The sequence below is a fragment of the Dendrobates tinctorius genome, unplaced genomic scaffold (assembly GCF_039654945.1).
Source record: "Dendrobates tinctorius isolate UK_male_01 unplaced genomic scaffold, ASM3965494v1 ptg000010l, whole genome shotgun sequence".
NCBI classification, from domain to species: Eukaryota; Metazoa; Chordata; class Amphibia; order Anura; family Dendrobatidae; genus Dendrobates; species Dendrobates tinctorius.
Window position 1 is genome coordinate 16,399,694 of NW_027361678.1, and position 20,038 is coordinate 16,419,731.

Consider the following 20,038-nt stretch of genomic DNA (forward strand, 5'->3'; position numbering starts at 1 on the left):
TGTGAGAACCATCACCGCTGCTGTGTGCTGGGAATGCCTCAAGCAACCGATTTACCAGAGTTGCTTGTTTATTAGCCAATATTAGGTCAAGGTTCTCCTGTGGCATGATGTTTTGTAATTTGCCTTTATAGCGTGGATCCAGGATACTGGCCAACCAGTAGTCGTCATTGTTCATCATTTTGGCAATGCGGGGGTCCCTTTTTAGGATCCGCAAGGCATAATCTGACATGTGGGCCAATGTTCCCGGTGTCAATGATGCACTGCGAGTGCTGGGTGGAGGAGCACTTTCTGGCAAATCCACATCCCTCCAGTCACGCACAAACCCTGTACCAGACCTTGCCACGCCAACATTTTCACTTGCCCCACGAGATGCATCCTCCTCCCCTAAGTAATCATCCCCATCATCCTCCTCCTCCTCCTCCTCTTCTTCCTCCACCTCGTCCAGGAGAGGTCCCTGAGCAGACAATGGCTGAATGTCATCAAGGATTCCCTCCTCCTCTTCCTCCTCATCAACATTGGCTGCAGACGCCTGCTCCTTAAGGTGCGTCAAAGTTTGCATGAGCAGACGCATAAGTGGGATGCTCATGCTTAGGATGGCGTCGTCTGCGCTTACCAGCCGTGTGCATTCCTCAAAACACTGAAGGACTTTACAAAGGTCTTTCAGCTTCGACCACTGCACGCCTGTCAACTCCATGTCTGCTCTCAAAGTGCCTGGCCGTGTATCCTCCCACAAATGCATTATGGCCTGCCTCTGCTCGCACAGCCGCTCCACCATGTGCAGGGTGGAGTTCCACCTTGTTGCAATGTCGATAATGAGGCGGTGGTTGGGAAGGTGGAGCAATCGCTGCAGCTTCTGCATACGAACGGAGTGTACAGGCGACCGGCGGATGTGCGCGCACAGTCTTCGCACCTTCTGGAGCAGGGCTGTTAACTCCGGATAATTTTTGAGGAAGCACTGCACCACCAGGTTCAAGGTGTGAGCCAAGCAAGGTATGTGGCTGAGTTTTGAAAGGGCTATGGCTGCCACAAAATTACGGCCGTTATCACAAACTACCTTGCCTGCCTCAAGATGTACACTGCCCAGCCATGACTCAGTTTGTCGCTTCAAGTACTCGGCCAGCACCACGGCGGTGTGTCTGTCGCCCAAACACATCATCTGCAACACAGCCTGCTGACGCTTTCCACTAGCTGCTCGATAGGGGGACACATCGTGTGCAACAGTGGCAGCTGCAGATGGAGTGCTCGTACGACTGCGCTCTGTGGACGAGCTGTCGCTTCTGGAGGAGGAGGAGGAGGAGGGTCGAACGCCTACAGCCAACTGTTTCCTAGACCGTGGGCTAGGCAGCACTGTCCCACCACCGCTGTCCCCTGTGGATCCTGCATCCACCACATTAACCCAGTGCGCAGTGATGGACACGTAACGGCCCTGGCCATGCCGACTGGACCATGCATCAGTTGTGAGGTGCACCTTTCCGCTCACTGACTGCTTGAGTGCATGGACAATGCGGTCTTTCACATGATGGTGGAGGGCTGGGATGGCTTTGCGAGAGAAGAAGTGGCGACTGGGTAGGTCATAGCGTGGTACTGCATAGGCCATGAGTTCGCGGAAAGCTGTGCTTTCCACCAACCGAAAGGGCATCATTTTAAACGAGATTAGTTTGGCAATGTGGGCGTTCAAACCCAGTGTACGCGGATGAGAGACTGAGTACTTTCTTGACCTACTCATAGTGTCTGGGAGGGTGAGCTGGACTTGAGAGCTGCATATGGTGGAAGTAGCGGTGGACAGGGCGGACTGAGAGAAGGTTGATGATGGTGATGGAGTTGGTGTTCTTTCTGATGGCCTAGAATCAGTCTTTCGTTGATATAACAGTGGGATTCCCTGACTGCTGTGGCCTTGCAACGACACCTCAACATTTGCTGCTGTGCTAACCGGTGTGCTTACAGTGGGGGAAACAATGTAGCATTGCTGACTACCTTCGTTGTGATCAGTTGCACATGTGGCACTTGAGGTTTGGTGTTGTGTCCACGCTTGCAAGTGCATGCTGGTTAAATGTCTAAGCATGCAACTGGTATTCAAATTTTTCAGATTTTTCCCTCGGCTAAAGATCTTTGCGCACTTCTTACAGATAACCTTGGCCTGATCATGAGGATTTTGTTCAAAAAACTGCCACACTGCACTCTTCCTACTTTGGCAGACATTTTGCGGCCTAGCACGCTGTGATCTTTTGACCCTCTGGACAAGCTGTCCAGCAACTCTTTTGATGTTTGGAACCTGTCTTTGGAGTGCTCCGGGCCTGCCAGATAACAGCTGTTGCGATGTCGATGTCTGCTGTGGATGCTCCTCATCTGAGCTATTGGAAGCAGCACCCTCTTCCCCCAATGGATGCCAATCTGGGTCAACAACTGGGTCATCCATCACCTCCTCTTCTATGTCATGTGCACCTTTCTCTGTGTCACCGTGTATGGTGGTATAGTGTGCGGGAAGGGGCACCTGAGTCTCATCAGGGTCAGAATCTGGCTCTGTACACTGCGAGGACAATGTAGTGCTCTGAGTGAATGTACCAGCAGAATCATCCATCAGCGGCTGTGCATCAGTGCACTCCATGTCAGATTCATCTTGGCCTGGGTAATTCACCATTTGACTTGATAATCCAGGCATGGTATGTGAAAACAGCTCCATGGAGTAATCAGTAGTATGGCCTGTGTCATCCTTCAATCTTGGTTGGGGTGAAGGACACAAGGAAAGGTGTGGTTCATGAACATGAGCCTCCAATGACGACTCAGTGCTTTTACTTTTTACAACTGAAGAAGAGGAGGCGATAGAGCTGGAGGCTGAGTCAGCAATGTAAGACAAAACTTTTTCCTGATGCTATGCCTTTAAAAGCGGTTTGCCAACTCCTAGAAAACTAAGCGTTCGAGGCCTTATGTAGACAGACGATGACGCAGGGTCAGCACCTCCTGCATTTGGTCCTATTTTGCTCTTGCCACTACCATCAGATCCACCACCAACACCATCATTACCAGCTGCCAACCCCCGCCCAATTCCACGGCCTCTTCCACCAGCCTTCCTCATTTTTGGTAGAAATGTAGACAAAATCCAACAAACTATATAGTAATGTAAAACAAGGTACAAGGTGTCTATAGGACAGGGGAGTTTTAGAATTTCTGCACACACTTGTGGACAGTGGACACTTGTGGATTGTGTGCGGCCCACTGATATCTGAGCGCTATGTGACACGCTCGATGGCACAGCTGCCTGTGACCAAAGTGATGAGAGGATAATGGAGATTTTGAATCTCTGCGTACACTTGTGGACAGTGGACACTTGTGGATTGTGTGCGGCCCACTGATATCTGAGCGCTATTTGACACGCTCGATGGCACAGCTGCCTGTGACCAAAGTGACGAGAGGATAATGGAGATTTTGAATCTCTGCGTACACTTTTGGACACTGGACACTTGTGGATTGTGTGCGGCCCACTGATATCTGAGCGCTATGTGACACGCTCGATGGCACAGCTGCCTGTGACCAAAGTGACGAGAGGATAATGGAGATTTTGAATCTCTGCGTACACTTGTGGACAGTGGACACTTGTGGATTGTGTGCGGCCCACTGATATCTGAGCGCTATGTGACACGCTCGATGGCACAGCTGCCTGTGACCAAAGTGACGAGAGGATAATGGAGATTTTGAATCTCTGCGTACACTTATGGACAGTGGACACTTGTGGATTGTGTGCGGCCCACTGATATCTGAGCGCTATGTGACACGCTCGATGGCACAGCTGCCTGTGACCAAAGTGACGAGAGGATAATGGAGATTTTGAATCTCTGCGTACACTTTTGGACAGTGGACACTTGTGGATTGTGTGCGGCCCACTGATATCTGAGCGCTATGTGACACGCTCGATGGCACAGCTGCCTGTGACCAAAGTGACGAGAGGATAATGGAGATTTTGAATCTCTGCGTACACTTGTGGACAGTGGACACTTGTGGATTGTGTGCGGCCCACTGATATCTGAGCGCTATGTGACACGCTCGATGGCACAGCTGCCTGTGACCAAAGTGACGAGAGGATAATGGAGATTTTGAATCTCTGCGTACACTTTTGGACACTTGTGGATTGTGTGCGGCCCACTGATATCTGAGCGCTATGTGACACGCTCGATGGCACAGCTGCCTGTGACCAAAGTGACGAGAGGATAATGGAGATTTTGAATCTCTGCGTACACTTTTGGACACTGGACACTTGTGGATTGTGTGCGGCCCACTGATATCTGAGCGCTATGTGACACGCTCGATGGCACAGCTGCCTGTGACCAAAGTGACGAGAGGATAAGGGAGATTGGATTGCTTTTAAAAAAGCAGTTTGCGGAGCAGTGGGTAAACAGCAATGCCAGCGTGTCAGGAAGCCTTAGAAGGCAGCCCAACAACCAACACCACAGATACACCACAATATAGCCTCCCCTTGCACTGCACACACAGTGACTTGTGTGTTGTGCAGGCCAAATCGCTAGCAGCAGAAGCAGTTTTTTTGTCTTCTTCCCTGCCTAACGCTCTCCCTACAGAATCAGCAGCAACCTCTCCCTATACTAAGATCGGCAGAAGTAAGATGGCGGTCGGCGTGCACGCCCTTTTATACCCCCTGTGACGCCCACCAAAGCAAGCCAATCACTTGCATGCCCTTCTGAAAGATGGTGGTGACCCGTGCCTATGTCATCACGTTGCCCACAGTGTCCGTGGATCCTGATTGGCTGAAAAGAGCGCAAAACAAACTTTTGAAACGCGACTTTGGCGCGTAAGTCGCCGACCTCGTGGCCAACCTCATCCTAGGGTCGGGTTTCGTTTCATGAAACCCGACTTTGCCAAAAGTCGGCGACTTTTGAATTTTTTCGACCCGTTTCGCTCAACTCTAGTGCTGAAGTGTGAACGGCGCACAGTGCGACTTGTTTGCACCTGATGCAGCTGGTACTCCATGACTGCTGCCTAGAGTTGAGCGAAACGGGTCGAAAAAATTCAAAAGTCGCCGACTTTTGGCAAAGTCGGGTTTCATGAAACGAAACCCGACCCTAGGATGAGGTCGGCCACGAGGTCGGCGACTTACGCGCCAAAGTCGCGTTTCAAAAGGTTGTTTTGCGCTCTTTTTCAGCCAATCAGGATCCACGGACACTGTGGGCAACGTGATGACATAGGCACGGGTCACCACCATCTTTCAGAAGGGCATGCAAGTGATTGGCTTGCTTTGGTGGGCGTCACAGGGGGTATAAAAGGGCGTGCACGCCGATCGCCATCTTACTTCTGCCGATCTTAGTATAGGGAGAGGTTGCTGCTGATTCTGTAGGGAGAGCGTTAGGCAGGGAAGAAGACAAAAAAACTGCTTCTGCTGCTAGCGATTTGGCCTGCACAACACACAAGTCACTGTGTGTGCAGTGCAAGGGGAGGCTATATTGTGGTGTATCAGTGGTGTTGGTTGTTGGGCTGCCTTCTAAGGCTTCCTGACACGCTGGCATTGCTGTTTACCCACTGCTCCGCAAACTGCTTTTTTAAAAGCAATCCAATCTCCCTTATCCTCTCGTCACTTTGGTCACAGGCAGCTGTGCCATCGAGCGTGTCACATAGCGCTCAGATATCAGTGGGCCGCACACAATCCACAAGTGTCCAGTGTCCAAAAGTGTACGCAGAGATTCAAAATCTCCATTATCCTCTCGTCACTTTGGTCACAGGCAGCTGTGCCATCGAGCGTGTCACATAGCGCTCAGATATCAGTGGGCGGCACACAATCCACAAGTGTCCAGTGTCCAAAAGTGTACGCAGAGATTCAAAATCTCCATTATCCTCTCGTCACTTTGGTCACAGGCAGCTGTGCCATCCAGCGTGTCACATAGCGCTCAGATATCAGTGGGCCGCACACAATCCACAAGTGTCCAGTGTCCAAAAGTGTACGCAGAGATTCAAAATCTCCATTATCCTCTCGTCACTTTGGTCACAGGCAGCTGTGCCATCGAGCGTGTCACATAGCGCTCAGATATCAGTGGGCCGCACACAATCCACAAGTGTCCAGTGTCCAAAAGTGTACGCAGAGATTCAAAATCTCCATTATCCTCTCGTCACTTTGGTCACAGGCAGCTGTGCCATCGAGCGTGTCACATAGCGCTCAGATATCAGTGGGCCGCACACAATCCACAAGTGTCCACTGTCCACAAGTGTACGCAGAGATTCAAAATCTCCATTATCCTCTCGTCACTTTGGTCACAGGCAGCTGTGCCATCGAGCGTGTCACATAGCGCTCAGATATCAGTGGGCCGCACACAATCCACAAGTGTCCAGTGTCCAAAAGTGTACGCAGAGATTCAAAATCTCCATTATCCTCTCGTCACTTTGGTCACAGGCAGCTGTGCCATCCAGCGTGTCACATAGCGCTCAGATATCAGTGGGCCGCACACAATCCACAAGTGTCCACTGTCCACAAGTGTACGCAGAGATTCAAAATCTCCATTATCCTCTCGTCACTTTGGTCACAGGCAGCTGTGCCATCGAGCGTGTCACATAGCGCTCAGATATCAGTGGGCCGCACACAATCCACAAGTGTCCAGTGTCCAAAAGTGTACGCAGAGATTCAAAATCTCCATTATCCTCTCGTCACTTTGGTCACAGGCAGCTGTGCCATCGAGCGTGTCACATAGCGCTCAGATATCAGTGGGCCGCACACAATCCACAAGTGTCCACTGTCCACAAGTGTACGCAGAGATTCAAAATCTCCATTATCCTCTCGTCACTTTGGTCACAGGCAGCTGTGCCATCGAGCGTGTCACATAGCGCTCAGATATCAGTGGGCCGCACACAATCCACAAGTGTCCACTGTCCACAAGTGTACGCAGAGATTCAAAATCTCCATTATCCTCTCGTCACTTTGGTCACAGGCAGCTGTGCCATCGAGCGTGTCACATAGCGCTCAGATATCAGTGGGCCGCACACAATCCACAAGTGTCCACTGTCCAAAAGTGTATGCAGAGATTCAAAATCTCCATTATCCTCTCGTCACTTTGGTCACAGGCAGCTGTGCCATCGAGCGTGTCACATAGCGCTTAGATATCAGTGGGCCGCACACAATCCACAAGTGTCCACTGTCCACAAGTGTACGCAGAGATTCAAAATCTCCATTATCCTCTCGTCACTTTGGTCACAGGCAGCTGTGCCATCGAGCGTGTCACATAGCGCTCAGATATCAGTGGGCCGCACACAATCCACAAGTGTCCAGTGTCCAAAAGTGTACGCAGAGATTCAAAATCTCCATTATCCTCTCGTCACTTTCGTCACAGGCAGCTGTGCCATCGAGCGTGTCACATAGCGCTCAAATATCAGTGGGCCGCACACAATCCACAAGTGTCCACTGTCCACAAGTGTACGCAGAGATTCAAAATCTCCATTATCCTCTCGTCACTTTGGTCACATTCAGCTGTGCCATCGAGCGTGTCACATAGCGCTCAGATATCAGTGGGCCGCACACAATCCACAAGTGTCCAGTGTCCAAAAGTGTACGCAGAGATTCAAAATCTCCATTATCCTCTCGTCACTTTGGTCACAGGCAGCTGTGCCATCGAGCGTGTCACATAGCGCTCAGATATCAGTGGGCCGCACACAATCCACAAGTGTCCACTGTCCACAAGTGTACGCAGAGATTCAAAATCTCCATTATCCTCTCGTCACTTTGGTCACAGGCAGCTGTGCCATCGAGCGTGTCACATAGCGCTCAGATATCAGTGGGCCGCACACAATCCACAAATGTCCACTGTCCACAAGTGTGTGCAGAAATTCTAAAACTCCCCTGTCCTATAGACACCTTGTACCTTGTTTTACATTACTATATAGTTTGTTGAATTTTGTCTACATTTCTACCAAAAATGAGGAAGGCTGGTGGAAGAGGCCGTGGAATTGGGCGGGGGTTGGCAGCTGGTAATGATGGTGTTGGTGGTGGATCTGATGGTAGTGGCAAGATCAAAATAGGACCAAATGCAGGAGGTGCTGACCCTGCGTCATCGTCTGTCTACATAAGGCCTCGAACGCTTAGTTTTCTAGGAGTTGGCAAACCGCTTTTAAAGGCAGAGCATCAGGAAAAAGTTTTGTCTTACATTGCTGACTCAGCCTCCAGCTCTATCGCCTCCTCTTCTTCAGTTGTAAAAAGTAAAAGCACTGAGTCGTCATTGGAGGCTCATGTTCATGAACCACACCTTTCCTTGTGTCCTTCACCCCAACCAAGATTGAAGGATGACGCAGGCCATACTACTGATTACTCCATGGAGCTGTTTTCACATACCATGCCTGGATTATCAAGTCAAATGGTGAATTACCCAGGCCAAGATGAATCTGACATGGAGTGCACTGATGCACAGCCGCTGATGGATGATTCTGCTGGTACATTCACTCAGAGCACTACATTGTCCTCGCAGTGTACAGAGCCAGATTTTGACCCTGATGAGACTCAGGTGCCCCTTCCCGCACACTATACCACCATACACGGTGACACAGAGAAAGGTGCACATGACATAGAAGAGGAGGTGATGGATGACCCAGTTGTTGACCCAGATTGGCATCCATTGGGGGAAGAGGGTGCTGCTTCCAATAGCTCAGATGAGGAGCATCCACAGCAGACATCGACATCGCAACAGCTGTTATCTGGCAGGCCCGGAGCACTCCAAAGACAGGTTCCAAACATCAAAAGAGTTGCTGGACAGCTTGTCCAGAGGGTCAAAAGATCACAGCGTGCTAGGCCGCAAAATGTCTGCCAAAGTAGGAAGAGTGCAGTGTGGCAGTTTTTTGAACAAAATCCTCATGATCAGGCCAAGGTTATCTGTAAGAAGTGCGCAAAGACCTTTAGCCGAGGGAAAAATCTGAAAAATTTGAATACCAGTTGCATGCTTAGACATTTAACCAGCATGCACTTGCAAGCGTGGACACAACACCAAACCTCAAGTGCCACATGTGCAACTGATCACAACGAAGGTAGTCAGCAACGCTACATTGTTTCCCCCACTGTAAGCACACCGGTTAGCACAGCAGCAAATGTTGAGGTGTCGTTGCAAGGCCACAGCAGTCAGGGAATCCCACTGTTATATCAACGAAAGACTGATTCTAGGCCATCAGAAAGAACACCAACTCCATCACCATCATCAACCCTCTCTCAGTCCGCCCTGTCCACCGCTACTTCCACCATATGCAGCTCTCAAGTCCAGCTCACCCTCCCAGACACTATGAGTAGGTCAAGAAAGTACTCAGTCTCTCATCCGCGTACACTGGGTTTGAACGCCCACATTGCCAAACTAATCTCGTTTAAAATGATGCCCTTTCGGTTGGTGGAAAGCACAGCTTTCCGCGAACTCATGGCCTATGCAGTACCACGCTATGACCTACCCAGTCGCCACTTCTTCTCTCGCAAAGCCATCCCAGCCCTCCACCATCATGTGAAAGACCGCATTGTCCATGCACTCAAGCAGTCAGTGAGCGGAAAGGTGCACCTCACAACTGATGCATGGTCCAGTCGGCATGGCCAGGGCCGTTACGTGTCCATCACTGCGCACTGGGTTAATGTGGTGGATGCAGGGTCCACAGGGGACAGCGGTGGTGGGACAGTGCTGCCTAGCCCACGGTCTAGGAAACAGTTGGCTGTAGGCGTTCGACCCTCCTCCTCCTCCTCCAGAAGCGACAGCTCGTCCACAGAGCGCAGTCGTACGAGCACTCCATCTGCAGCTGCCACTGTTGCACACGATGTGTCCCCCTATCGAGCAGCTAGTGGAAAGCGTCAGCAGGCTGTGTTGCAGATGATGTGTTTGGGCGACAGACACACCGCCGAGGTGCTGGCCGAGTACTTGAAGCGACAAACTGAGTCATGGCTGGGCAGTGTACATCTTGAGGCAGGCAAGGTAGTTAGTGATAACGGCCGTAATTTTGTGGCAGCCATAGCCCTTTCAAAACTCAGCCACATGCCTTGCTTGGCTCACACCTTGAACCTGGTGGTGCAGTGCTTCCTCAAAAATTATCCGGAGTTAACAGCCCTGCTCCAGAAGGTGCGAAGACTGTGCGCGCACATCCGCCGGTCGCCTGTACACTCCGTTCGTATGCAGAAGCTGCAGCGATTGCTCCACCTTCCCAACCACCGCCTCATTATCGACATTGCAACAAGGTGGAACTCCACCCTGCACATGGTGGAGCGGCTGTGCGAGCAGAGGCAGGCCATAATGCATTTGTGGGAGGATACACGGCCAGGCACTTTGAGAGCAGACATGGAGTTGACAGGCGTGCAGTGGTCGAAGCTGAAAGACCTTTGTAAAGTCCTTCAGTGTTTTGAGGAATGCACACGGCTGGTAAGCGCAGACAACGCCATCCTAAGCATGAGCATCCCACTTATGCGTCTGCTCATGCAAACTTTGACGCACCTTAAGGAGCAGGCGTCTGCAGCCAATGTTGATGAGGAGGAAGAGGAGGAGGGAATCCTTGATGACATTCAGCCATTGTCTGCTCAGGGACCTCTCCTGGACGAGGTGGAGGAAGAAGAGGAGGAGGATGATGGGGATGATTACTTAGGGGAGGAGGATGCATCTCGTGGGGCAAGTGAAAATGTTGGCGTGGCAAGGTCTGGTACAGGGTTTGTGCGTGACTGGAGGGATGTGGATTTGCCAGAAAGTGCTCCTCCACCCAGCACTCGCAGTGCATCATTGACACCGGGAACATTGGCCCACATGTCAGATTATGCCTTGCGGATCCTAAAAAGGGACCCCCGCATTGCCAAAATGATGAACGATGACGACTACTGGTTGGCCAGCATCCTGGATCCACGCTATAAAGGCAAATTACAAAACATCATGCCACAGGAGAACCTTGACCTAATATTGGCTAATAAACAAGCAACTCTGGTAAATCGGTTGCTTGAGGCATTCCCAGCACACAGCAGCGGTGATGGTTCTCACACGAGCCGTACGGGCCGGGGGCAGCTTGGCAGAGGTGTTCGTGGTGCACACAGCAGAAGTGGCGTTGGAGACAGGGGTTTCATGACAATGTTGCGGACTGATTTTTCAAATACCGCTCACACAACTGGTAATACTGCATCGATGGAAAGTGACAGGAGACAGCAGTTGTCAACTATGGTTACAAACTACTTTTCCTCCCATATCGATGTTCTCCCACACAGGTCATTCCCCTTTGACTATTGGGCCGCTAAACTGGACACCTGGCCTGAATTGGCCCAATATGCCTTACAGGAGCTCGCTTGCCCAGCTGCAAGTGTGCTATCGGAAAGAGTCTTCAGTGCAGCTGGATCAATCCTGACAGAAAAAAGGACCCGTCTGTCAACCCAAAATGTGGATGATCTAACCTTCATTAAAATGAACCACGCATGGGTTTCCAAGGATTTTGTCCCACCTTCCCCTGATGACACATAGGGTGACAGAAAAATGGCTTGCTTTGGTCCACCTCTTCCTGGTACTTCACCTATTTCGCCTTTTGCATCAGTTGAATGTCCAACATCAACATATGCCACTTTCTAAAACTCCCTAACTGTGCTGCCTCCCCCCCCATGGCCGGGGTCACCACCTAGCGCACGACACCGTGCGAGTGCCGTTGCCCTGGACAGGTGGGTAGGCCGACTCTTGGGCGCGGGCACTGGCACAGGGTCCCTCATAGTGCAATCAAGTGTCTCTGACGGTGGTGGTGCACACCCGCCGTCAGACACACCGCTGTACTATGAGGGGCCCAGTGCCAGTACCGACGCCCACGAGTGGGCCCCCCTTGCTTGGCCAGGGCCCCAGCATTTGCAATCTTTACCTCTCCCTGCTCCTCCGCTGTGTAATCTGGGCCGTCAAATCCATACTGTGCCTGACACCGTCTGAGCCTGCCTCCTGATGTATAGACATATATTTTGAATGTGTACGCTATCCATACATGTTATCCGGGGATACGTTACCCCTTCTAAACTTTGTGCAATGACGTGCAATCCATACTGGGCCTAACACCGTCTGAGCCTGCCTCATGCTGTATAGACATATATTTTGAATGTGTACGCTATCCATACATGTTATCCAGGGATACGGTACCCTTTCTAACCTTTGTGCAATGACGTGCAATCCATACTGGGCCTAACACCGTCTGAGCCTGCCTCATGCTGTATAGACATATATTTTGAATGTGTACGCTATCCATACATGTTATCCAGGGATACGGTACCCTTTCTAACCTTTGTGTAATGACGTGCAATCCATACTGGGCCTAACACCGTCTGAGCCTGCCTCATGCTGTATAGACATATATTTTGAATGTGTACGCTATCCATACATGTTATCCAGGGATACGGTACCCTTTCTAACCTTTGTGCAATGACGTGCAATCCATACTGGGCCTAACACCGTCTGAGCCTGCCTCATGCTGTATAGACATATATTTTGAATGTGTACGCTATCCATACATGTTATCCAGGGATACGGTACCCTTTCTAACCTTTGTGCAATGACGTGCAATCCATACTGGGCCTAACACCGTCTGAGCCTGCCTCATGCTGTATAGACATATATTTTGAATGTGTACGCTATCCATACATGTTATCCAGGGATACGGTACCCCTTCTAACCTTTGTGCAATGACGTGCAATCCATACTGGGCCTAACACCGTCTGAGCCTGCCTCATGCTGTATAGACATATATTTTGAATGTGTACGCTATCCATACATGTTATCCGGGGATACGGTACCCCTTCTAACCTTTGTGCAATGACGTGCAATCCATACTGGGCCTAACACTGTCTGAGCCTGCCTCATGCTGTATAGACATATATTTTGAATGTGTACGCTATCCATACATGTTATCCGGGGATACGGTACCCCTTCTAACCTTTGTGCAATGACGTGCAATCCATACTGGGCGTAACACCGTCTGAGCCTGCCTCATGCTGTATAGACATATATTTTGAATGTGTACGCTATCCATACATGTTATCCGGGGATACGGTACCCCTTCTAACCTTTGTGCAATGACGTGCAATCCATACTGGGCCTAACACTGTCTGAGCCTGCCTCATGCTGTAGAGACATATATTTTGAATGTGTACGCTATCCATACATGTTATCCAGGGATACGGTACCCTTTCTAACCTTTGTGCAATGACGTGCAATCCATACTGGGCCTAACACCGTCTGAGCCTGCCTCATGCTGTATAGACATATATTTTGAATGTGTACGCTATCCATACATGTTATCCAGGGATACGGTACCCTTTCTAACCTTTGTGCAATGACGTGCAATCCATACTGGGCCTAACACCGTCTGAGCCTGCCTCATGCTGTATAGACATATATTTTGAATGTGTACACTATCCATACATGTTATCCGGGGATACGGTACCCCTTCTAACCTTTGTGCAATGACGTGCAATCCATACTGGGCCTAACACCGTCTGAGCCTGCCTCATGCTGTATAGACATATATTTTGAATGTGTACGCTATCCATACATGTTATCCGGGGATACGGTACCCCTTCTAACCTTTGTGCAATGACGTGCAATCCATACTGGGCCTAACACCGTCTGAGCCTGCCTCATGCTGTATAGACATATATTTTGAATGTGTACGCTATCCATACATGTTATCCAGGGATACGGTACCCTTTCTAACCTTTGTGCAATCACGTGCAATCCATACTGGGCGTGAGAACGGCTGGCGAGCTGTTAAGCAAGCTACAGCACCTGTCCAGACAAGTACAGGGATTCCCTAGCGAGGAGACTTATTTGATTGTTTTCTATGTTGGGACAGCAATTTTTGGGGAGCACTATACTCTGGAGAATGATAGATGGGGCCCACCATACACTGGAACATTCCAAAGGTGGACATCAGACACTGGAGCAGCATTTACAGGGCCCATTATACACTAGAGCATTAGAAATGGGGCCCATTATGTTTGGAGCATTATTTGGGCCCATAAGACAGTGGAGCTTCATCCATGGGGACCAACATATACTGTAGCATTATGTGGAGCTCATCATATACTGTTTCAAACATTATATGGGACCAATGATTTTGTATGGAGAAATAGATGGGCCTCGTCATGAGATGTAAAAAGTGAGGTATTTTTCATTGTACTATACCGCTATTTCTCTGCCGTATCGGAGCATGATGAGTTGTGGTATGTGTTATAGGGGCGCTCTTTCGCCCAGGGCACATGAAAACCTGCAGCCAGCCCTCCCCCCCAACAAATTTAGCCAAATAACCCCCATTTTTCAGTGCGTAACTTGTATTATGAAGTTAATTAAGGTTGACAAGCTTAAGTAAGAAGAATTGATGCTTTTGGCATTCAAATGGGCACTGTAGGTGTGTTTCCTGTCCTCCTCTCACTGCCGACTTTTATTCCCCATTGACTTACATTGGGTTTCGTGTTTCGGGACGACCCCGACTTTTCCCTATAATCGGACGATCTTGCTCGACCCGACTTTTGGAAAAGTCGGGTTTCACGAAACGAAACGCGACCCTAAAAAAGCAAAAGTCGCTCAACTCTACTGCTGCCTGCTGCTCACACAACCGCTCCAACATATGTAACGTTGAATTCCCCTGGGTGGGTAGGTCACATATGATGCGATGTTCCGGAAGGCCAAATCGTCGCTGCAGAGCAGCGAGGCGCGATCTTGCCGTGCTGGAACGCCGCAAGTGAGCGCACTCTATGCGGACCTTGTGCAACAGTGCATCAAGATCCGGATAGTCCCTCAGAAAGCTCTGCACGACCAAGTTAAGCACATGTGCCAGACATGGGATGTGTGTGAGGTTGCCTAGGCCAAGAGCTGCCACCAGATTTCGGCCATTGTCACACACTACCAAGCCCGGCTGGAGATTCGCTGGCCCAAACCACACATCGCTCTCCAGCTTGATAGCATTCCAGAGCTCCTGCGCTGTGTGGCTTCGATTCCCCAAAGAAATTAATTTGAGTACAGCCTGTTGACGTTTGGCCACGGCTGTGCTCATATCGGTCGTAACAGGCTCCTGCTCTGCTGTTTCTGAGGAACTTGAGTAGGAGGAGGAGTCTATGTGTACAGACTGGAGTCCTGCAATCCGTGGCGTTGGAAGAACACGTACAGCGCCACTCTCCAGATCTGTACCCGGCTCCACAACATTGACCCAGTGGGCAGTGAGGGAAAGGTATCGTCCCTGTCCATGGTTACTGGTCCACGCATCGGTGGTCAGGTGGACCTTGCTACTAACGGCGTTTAGTAGCGCATGTTTTATTTTGCCCTCAACATGTTTCTGCAGGGCAGGGACGGCTCGCCTGCTGAAATAAAAGCGGCTGGGCACGTTGTATTGGGGGACTGCCAATGCCATTAAGTCCCGGAAGGTGTCAGTGTCCACCAGCCTGAATGACAGCATTTCAACTGCCAGAAGTTTGGCAATGCCAGCATTCAGAGACTGTGCTCGGGGATGGTTTGCCGAGTAAGGGCGCCTTTTATCCCATGCCTGTGCTACCGATGGCTGTGATGGATGGGAACGTGCTGCTATGGGTGGAATCTGACAGGGTCTCCGGACAACAGTGGCAGAGGTTCTTCCTTGGCGATCCTGTGAGGAAGCCGAACCAGCAGTGTGTGAGCTGGAGGAAGAGGCCCCAACACGAACTGAAGAGGTGGTAGGTGGTGCTGTACGTTGGCCTACATCTTCAGGGTGTCTCTGCAACTCTAACTCGTGCTTGGTGCGCACATGTTTCCACATATTTGTGGTATTGAGGTTGCTGACATTTCTCCCTCTTTTGACTATCTGATGACACAGCTTGCATTTGACAAAGCAAATGTCATCTGCAACTGTGTCAAAAAAGGACCACGCACTGCAACTCTTGGGAGCGCCCGTTTTGCCTTTGGAATGAGGAATGCTCCTAACGGGTGCCGAAGTGGAGGGTACAGGCAACCAAGTCTTCCCCCTCCCTCTGACTCCTGTTTTGGCCGGTAGGGGAATCTCTTCCTCCGAGCTGCTCCCACCACCTTCCTGTTCCTCACTCCATGATGGGTCAAGGACCTCATCATCTTCCCTCCCCTCTTCAAACAGCTGCTTCTCCGGGGTTGTCTCGCCAGCACCGTACGCACCAGAAAGTGGCAACTGAGTCTCGTCATCATCTGATGCGTACTGAGGTGTGCTGACCATAGGCACTGGCCCACTCGCCTCTTCAGATTCAGAGGGACAAAGAAGTTGCGCATCACTGCATACTCCCTCTTCTTCACATTCAGGAATGCTGCTTGGCTGGCCCCCTCTTTCCAAGCCAACAGATTCCGAGAACAGAAGTAGAGACTGTGATGGCTCCTGTCCATGTCTCTCTGACTGCCTGGGCACTTTGGCAGGTGGTGAAGAGACAGATGGTTGCTCTTCGGTGCTCTGGTCCTGAGAGGCTGTGGAAGTAATTGAAGTCGATGCGTTAGCTGCCATCCATCCGACAACGGCTTCAATTTGTTCCTCCCGCAGCAGTGGGGTACGTTGAGGTCCTACAAAGCTGCGCATAAAGGACTGTTGCCTGCTAAAACTGGGGGATGCTGATCCACTGGTGCCCGCAGCAGGCCCAGAATCCCCACGTCCTCTACCTGCAGAATCCCCACGTCCTCTCCCTGCAGAATCCCCACGTCCTCTCCCTGCTGAAACTCCACGCCCACGCCCACGCGCCTTACTCCCTGCCTTCTTCATCTTGCCAGACTGCTTAAGATAGGCAGAAAAGTACAAAGGGGGGCCTTAGTGTGCTTATTCCTGAACAGCTGGTTACAGGTACAAGAAACACTAATTTTATGAAGTGTGTGTGTGTGGACTACACTTTAATAGGAGCTGATGTGGCCTACACAAGTTCCAAATGTAGTGTTTGGTGAACTTTTTTGTGGTTTCTTTGTTGGAAACAAACTCAAAGTATGTGAACAAAGAATTGAAACTGATAGTATCACCAACTTTTTGGAGCTATTACAATGCAGGCAGGTAACCTACAATGCAAAAGATGAGGCTCCAAAAAAATTGGGTAATACTAATCTGGCTGCGCCGGCAGGGCACAAGCCAGAAAAAAAGGCTCCTCTATCTACTCCTATATAGTGTTTGCAACCAACCAATGTTGATGGATACGGATGGATGCACACTAATAGGAGAAGAAAAAATGAGCTGCACTCAAAGACAAATATGTGTGAGGCAGTGACGCACTTTGAGCGTCCTACAACCAGACGTAGCTGCAGGACACTCTACTCTGCGTGAGCTGCACTGACACACAGTCAGAGACCTCTCAGACAGCCGTGAACAGTGCAGCTAAGTGGGCACTGGCACTGACAGGCTGCAGAAAGGCTCCGCTGTGTACTCCTATATAGTGTTTGCAACCACCGTAGATGGAGACGGATGGATGCACACTAATAGAAGAAAAAATGAGCTGCAATAAAAGAAAAATGTGTGAGGCAGTGACACGCTGAGCGTCCTACAACCAGACGTAGCTGCAGGACACACTACTCAGAGTGAGCTACACTCACACACAGTCAGAGACCTCTCAGACAGCCGTGAACAGTGCAGCAAAGTGGACACTAGCACTGAAAGGCTGCAGAAAGGCTCCGCTGTCTACTACTAGTGTTTGCAACCAACGTATATGGATACGGATGGAAGCACACTAGATTGAAATTATGTAAAAAATGCAGCTCAAAAATTAAAAGATGTATGAGGCAGCAGTGATCACACTGGGTGGCCTACAGCCTGACGTGGCTGCAGGACCCACTCCACAGCGTGAGCTGCACTCACACAGCCCTTGCAGACAGCTGTGAACACTGCTGCTAGGGCAAAGAAGGCTACAGTGGTGGTTTATGTAGCCTGGGTAAAGCACTAGATGTTTGGTGGAATCGCTATTTCTAACTGTCCCTCACAGTCTTCTACAGCAGCCTGTCCCTAACTGAATTCACAGCAGAGTGAACCAGAAATGGCGGCTGCGGTGACTTTTATAGTGCATCATGACATCATTTCGGCAGCCAATCACAGCCATGCCAATAGATAACATGCCTACATGCCTAACAGGATGTGCCCACACTTCGGAGGATTCCCATTGGCTTAATCAAAGCAAGCAGGCTCATAGCATGATGGGAACTTCCGATTCCGATTCCGGAATCCGATATGACAAAAGTATCGGAAGTCAGTATCGGAATTCCGATACCGCTAATATCGGCTGATACCCGATACTTGCGGTATCGGAATGCTCAACACTATTAATAAGTAACATTTCCCACATGTTTACTTTACATCAGCACAATTTTGGAACCAAAATTTTTTTTGTTAGGCAGTTATAAGGGTTAAAAGTTGACCAGCTATTTCTCATTTTTACAACACCATTTTTTTTAGGGACCACATCACATTTGAAGTCACTTTCAGGGGTCTATATGATAGAAAATACCCAAAAGTGACACCATTATAAAACCTGCACCCCTGACGGTACTCAAAACCACATTCAAGAAGTTTATTAACCCTTCAGATGTTTCACAGGAATATTTTGAATGTTTAAAAATAACTGAACATTTAACTTTTTTTCACAAAAAAATTACTTCAGGTCCAATTTTTTGTTTATTTTACGAAGGGTAACAAGAGAAATTGGACTGCAAATGTTATTATGTAATTTGTCCTGAGTATGCTGATACCTGATATGTGGGGAGAACCACTGTTTTGGCGCATGGCAGAGCTCGGAAGGGAAGGAGCGCTGATTGACTTTTTCAACGCAAAATTGGCTGGAATTGAGATCGGATGCCATATCACGTTTGGAGAGCCCCTGATGTGCCTAAACAGAGGAAACCCCACAAAAGTGACCCCATTTTGGAAACTAGACCCCCAAAGGAACTTATCTAGATAGGTGGTGTGAGAACTTTGAACCCCCAAGGGCTTCATAGAAGTTTATAACGTACAGCCATACAATTAAAAAATCATATTTTTTCCACAAAAATGATCTTTTCACCCCCAATTTTTATTTTCCCAAGGGAAATAGGACCCAAAAGTTATTGTGCAATTTGTCCTGAGTACACTGATACCCCATATGGGGGTAAACCACTGTTTGGGCGCATGGCAGAGCTCGGAAGGGAATGAGCGCCGTTTGACTTTTTCAGCGCAAAATTGGCTGAAATTGAGATTGGGCGCAATGTCGCGTTTGGTGAGCCCCTGATGTGACTGAACAGTGGAAACCCCCCACCAGTGACCCCATTTTGGAAACTAGCCCCCACCCAAGGAACTTAGCTAGATGTGTGGTGAGCTCTTTGAACCCCCAAGTGCTTCACAGAAGTTTATAACGCCCGGGCGTGAAAATAAAAAAATCATATTTTTTCCACAAACGTGATCATTTAGTCCCCAATTTTTTTATTTTCCCAAGGATAACAGGAGAAATTGGACCTCAAAATTTGTTGTCCTGAGTACGCTGATACCCCATATGTGGGAGAAAACTACTGTGTGGGCACACGTCGGGGCTCAGAATGGAAGTAGTGATGTTTTGGAATGCAGACTTTGATGGAATGGTCTGCAGGTGTCATGTCGCATTTGGAGAGCCCATGATGTACCTAAACAGTGGAAACCCCCCACAAGTGACCCCATTTTTGAAGCTAGACCCCCCCAAGGAACTTATCTAGATGTGTGGTGAGCACTTTGAACCCCCATGCTATTCACAGAAGTTTATAACGTAGGGGCCTAAAAATAAAAAAACAAACTTTTTTTTACACAAAAATGATATTTTTGCCCCAATTTTTTATTTTCCCAAGGGTTAGGCTGTGTGCCCACGATGCGTTTTGTTAAGTGTTTCCGCAGCGTTTGAGCCGGATCAGACGCTGCAGAAACGCTTAAAAGATGCATCAAATTAATTATCATGCGTTTTTGGCTTTTTGTGCCAATGCATGCGTTTTTAACCGCTCAGGAATCGCTTAGCGGCTAAAAACGCAGCATGCTCATTAATTCCCGCATTGCTCAGCATTTTTAGCCATCCCCAATGATCCCAGAAATCGCGTGTCAAAAAACGCGTCAAAAACGTGTCAAAATCGCGTCAAAAATCGCCCGGAAA